The 5,251-nt window shown below is 35.8% G+C and overlaps 1 pseudogene across 1 annotated transcript; it reads left to right on the top strand.

Moving 5' to 3' along the window:
* Positions 1-283: 283 nt before the first annotated feature.
* Positions 284-1,098, top strand: LOC108519805 (ubiquitin-conjugating enzyme E2 variant 2 pseudogene; annotated as a pseudogene). Its single transcript, XR_001882735.1, has one exon. The product of XR_001882735.1 is annotated as a ubiquitin-conjugating enzyme E2 variant 2 pseudogene (transcript).
* The last annotated feature ends 4,153 nt before the right edge of the window (positions 1,099-5,251 follow it).

The following is a 5,251-nucleotide window of genomic DNA, read 5'->3' as shown; positions in this document are numbered from 1 at the left end:
AATTTTTTTGCAAACTATGCATCTGTCAAAGGTGTAGTATCTAGAATCTGTGAGGAACTTAAACAGATGTACAAGAAAAAAATGAAAACCCTATTAAAAAGTGGGCAAAAGACATGAATAGAGACTTTCCTAAAAAAGACATACATGTGGCTAACAAGCATCTTTTAAAAAAAGCTCAATATCACTGATCATTAGGGAAATGCAAATCAAAACCACAGTGAGATACCATCTCACACCAGTCAGAATGGCTATTATTAATAAGTAAAAAAATAACAGATCCTGGCGGGCTGCGTCAGGCTGCAGGAGAGGATGGCGGTCTCCACAGGAGTTAAAGTTCCTCGTAATTTTTGCTTGTTGGAAGAACTTGAAGAAGGACAAAAAGGAGTAGGCGATGGTACGGTTAGCTGGGGCCTTGAAGAGGATGAAGATATGACACTTACAAGGTGGACAGGCATGATTATTGGGCCACCAAGGACAAATTATGAAAACAGAATATATAGCCTGAAAGTAGAATGTGGACCTAAATACCCAGAAGCTCCTCCGTCAGTTAGATTTGTAACAAAAATTAATATGAATGGAATAAATAATTCCAGTGGGATGGTGGATGCCCAGCGCATACCAGTGTTAGCAAAATGGCAAAATTCATATAGCATTAAAGTTGTACTTCAAGAGCTAAGATGTCTAATGATGTCCAAAGAAAATATGAAGCTTCCACAGCCACCAGAAGGACAAACATGTAGCAATTAATTTTAGTGGATCTCAAACTTGTCTTAAATCAACAACCTTCTACTCATGTTAATGTCTTGATTAAATATCACAATGAAAAATACCCACACATTAAGTAAAAGAATTCCAGCTGGTAAACATGACCTGGACATTTGTAAGAATATATTTAATACATGTACACCCATTTTGTTTTCAGGCAACAGGAGGAAAAATGCAGCACAATTTTTTTTCTCTTGTTAAGGCACTGTCATTTAAACGTAAACCTGGAGTACTCGAAATAGAATTCAGGTTTACAAGATGAAAGCGTGTGGAGAAGTGTCAGATGGCAGTGGAAGCATGTGTGTTTCTAAAAAGTGAAAATCTCAAGAAAGAAAACAGAAATGGCATGCTTTACCCATCTTGCTTAGTGAAAGAGAGCTGCAGTTGAAATTGTTTAAAAGTAGCAGGTACAACGAATATTGTCACAGATGTGTTAATTTTGAAGCGATGTGGGTGCTGACTACTAGTAGTATCAAAAATATGTTCAGGATTGTTTTGATACCTGTATTTATAATAAAAAATGTTGGGGGGAGTTGATAAAAAAATTAAAAAAATAACAGATGCTGGCAAGGTTGTGGAGAAAAGGGAACACTTATACACTGTCAGTGGAAGTATAAATTAGTTCAATCATTGTGGAAAGCACTATGGTGATTCCCCAAAGAGCTAAAAACAGAACCACCATTCAGCTCAGCAATCCCATTACTAGGTATATACCCAGAGGAATAGAAATTATTCTATTATAAAGACATACAAAAGCGAAAGTTCACTGCAGCACTATCTATTCACAATAGCAAAGACATGGAACCAGTCTAAATCTCCATCAATGACAGATTCAATAAAGAAAATGTGGTACATATACAGCATGTAATACCATCCAGCCACATAAAAGAACAAGGTCATGTCTTTAGCAGGAACATGGATGGAGCTAGAGGCCATAATCCTTAGCAAAGTAACAAGAGAACAAAAACTCAAATACTGCATGTTTTCACTTGTAAGTGGGAGCTAAATGATGAGAACTCATGAATAAAAAGAAGGGAACAACAGACACTGGGGCCTTTTGGCCGGCGGAGGTTGGGAGGAGGGAGAGGAGCAGAAAGAAACAACTACTGCGTACTAGGCTTGATACCTGGTTAACAAAATAATCTGTACATCAATCCTGTGTGGCATGAGTTTACCTATGCAACAAAGTTTCACATGTATCCCCAAACCTAAAACAAAAGTTAAAAAAGAGACACATTTAGGTGTTGTGTAACACATCCCTTTCATTGTATAGAATACATTTTCATAAAAAAAGGCCACTGAAAGTTATTGAACTTCTATAAGTGGTGTGGAGAAACAATCAAATATATGAGATTTAGCGAGACCAACTTCCTGCTATGTAGAGAAAAAATGGGAGTCAGCTGGGGAACAAGGGAGCAGGGAAGCATTTGTGGCTCTTACAGTCATCCATCTGCCAAGCGTGATAGCAAAAAACATGCACAGCAGAAAGGGATACATTTTGCAAATGGACTCCCATGTAAATAAGTAACCTAATTCCGTACTGCCTTGCAAGAACAAGGCTCACCAACTATTGCAAGATTCTGTTTTAAAGAGTGGTGTAAAGGACATTGAAGACTCAGAAGCATGGAGGATTGGAGCGGGGTGAGGGATGAAAAACTACCTATTGGGTGCAATGTACACTCTTCAGGTGATGGGTACACTAAAATCCCATATTTTATCCATGTAACCAAAAAATCACTTGCACCCTTCAAGCCATTGAGATAAAAAAGTCTGGCTTGGTGTGGTGGCTCATGCTTGTAATCCCAGCACTTTGGGAGGCTGAGGCAGGAGGATTGCTTGAGACCAGGAGTTTGAGACCAGTTTGGCCAATATGGCAAAACCCCGTCTTTACTAAAAATATAAAAATTAGCTGGGGTGATGGCATGTGCCTGTAATGCCAGCTACCTGGGAGGCTGAAAGCAGGAGAATCACTTGAACATGGGACTGTGGCACTGCACTTGAGCCTGGGAAACAGAGTGAGTGAAACTCCATCTCAAAATAAATAAATAAATAAATGAAAATACAAGTAAATAGATACATTAAAAAGTTTCAAAAATTAATAGCCTCATGTAAATTTTATAATATCTAGAGTTTTAGTTTTGCTCATTCTTAATATGCTTATCTCCCCATGATGTGAAACACTAGAAAGGTGAATAGTCAATGTTTCATACATTTCTTGTTTGTAAAGTACTAAGTTTTATTTAGCGTAGTATAGTTTAGTATTTTATAGGCAGTTTACTTTTGTAAGAGATAAATATGTCCTTTAATGTTTTTAAGACCCTAGAATAAAGCCTAACCTTGATATTTCACTCTTAATTTGTTAAGCGAATAACTATTGAGAAAGATGTAGGGGGACTATGAACAGAATTTGTAACTTTAAGGACACAGTAATTTCGGTGATGAAAGTCCATGGGAGTTTATAACTGAAGTAGATGAGGTCTTTGGAGTTGCAGAGTTCAATGAATAAGAAATAAATCATTGGCTATCTTGCCCACATGGACAGCACAGTTAGCAAGAATGAGATGAGACTTATATTGAAAGGGAACACTACCAGTTACATGCCACTTCACTAGTGAAATGAAGAGTGCCTAAGGTGGGAGTGAGGCTTTAGTCAGATGGCCCAAACATCCTCCACTTTGAGGGATACAGAAAAAGCACTGTGTTCCAGGGAGAATCAGATTTAAGTTAAAGTCGGAAGGTAAAAGTACCCCAAAGTAAGAGTAATGAGGATGCAGGGCCGACGTAACCATGGAACAGGGACTTGGTGGTAAGACTAGGAAGAATCTAATAAGATAATATAAATATATGTATGTATAAAATATATATATATTTATATATATAGTCTGTCAGTGTGCTATGGGCTAAATTGTGTGCCCTGAAATGTATATGTTAAAATCTTAACACTCATTACCTCAGAATGTGACTGTATTTGAAGATAATGTATTTAGAGAGGACATTAAGGTTAAATTAGGTCATTTGTGTGGGCTCTAATCCAATAGGACTAGTGTCCTTATAAGAAGAGGAGATTAGGATACACACACACGGAGGAAAGATCGTGTGAAGATACATGGAAAATATAACTACAAGGAGACAGGTCTTCAGAAGAAACTAACCCTACTGACATCTTGATCTTGGACTTCTAGCCTCTAAAACTGTGAGAAAATAGTTCCTCAGTGGGGCAGTACTTTTATGGCAGACCTAGAAAATGAATACACAACATAACAAATGCTTTTTGTTCATTAGATGTTTATACACATCCCGTTTTACAACAGTGACCTCTCTGCACCTCTCAGTCAGCTGCATTCAGGTCTGTACATGCGAACAAGACTCACTGTGTAGCAGGAATCAACAATTGGAGAATAGTCACTAAGCATACATTTAAAATTTGCCTCTTTTAGTTTTCCTTTGATTAAGCAAAACATGTCTACTTGAAAATAGTCTGGAAAAAGTTCTCTTCTAATAACTTTGTGCTTCTCTGGATTTCTTTTGGCACCACGATTTTCTAGTTTTGCATTCAACCTAATTTAACCTAACATGGTACCTCATGCATGGTAGGTACTAAATAAGTGATTAGTGAATGGGTGCTTGAATGAATATATGCCATGGCAATTTGCATAAACTAGAGCACAAGATAAAATATATTAACATTTTCTCACTTATTTCCAAACTGCATATGTTTCACTGAAGCTTGTTACTTTTCACTCTTTTCTAGATTATTGCCTCTCCCATTGTGCCAGTCTTCATCATAGCAATGAGTTGGAGTTTTAATTAAATGAAAAAGAGCATACCAAGTCAAATCTTCTACAATTAATTGCATGTGGCACACCATTCAAAAGTGTACATAATACATTCAGCAAATAAACATGAAAATTAATTATAAAAACAACTGCCATCAAATTCAATTACATCATAGCCTACTTAAGTGATGGAATCAAAACTATAATATATATTTACAAATTAACAAACATAAATTTATATAATAGCATAGAAATATTTTAGACAACAAAAGACAATGAAAGTGAAAATGACTACATTTGACATAAATTAGGAGAGATAATCATCCACTAAATATTTTCAGATTCTTTTCTAAAAGTAAATAATTTGCAGTTTATAGTAAAATTTTCAATGGTAGTTTGGGTTAAAAGAAGTGTTCAAACACAAACAAGGAAACAAACATACAGAAGCAACACACTAGCAAATGAGATAAATTCTTTAATAATTTTTTAAATAAAATTTGACTTCAAGAGAGCTATAGTTTTTTTTTTGGTAGAGCTTCTAGTAATTTCTTGTGACCTACTCAATTTGGTCAATAAATAAAAGAATCCGCTATAAAACTTATGTTTATGTAGTATGCATGTGTATGTATGGATTATATTTAAATTTAAATAGCATATATATAAGCGTGTGTGTGTATATATATATCGTGTGTGTGTGTGTATGTGTACAT

This window comes from Rhinopithecus bieti, unplaced genomic scaffold (assembly GCF_001698545.2).
Source record: "Rhinopithecus bieti isolate Rb0 unplaced genomic scaffold, ASM169854v2 scaffold_2467, whole genome shotgun sequence".
Taxonomy (NCBI): Eukaryota; Metazoa; Chordata; class Mammalia; order Primates; family Cercopithecidae; genus Rhinopithecus; species Rhinopithecus bieti.
The sequence above is the reverse complement of the archived record's forward strand: the minus strand, read 5'-3'. Positions and strand labels throughout refer to the sequence as shown.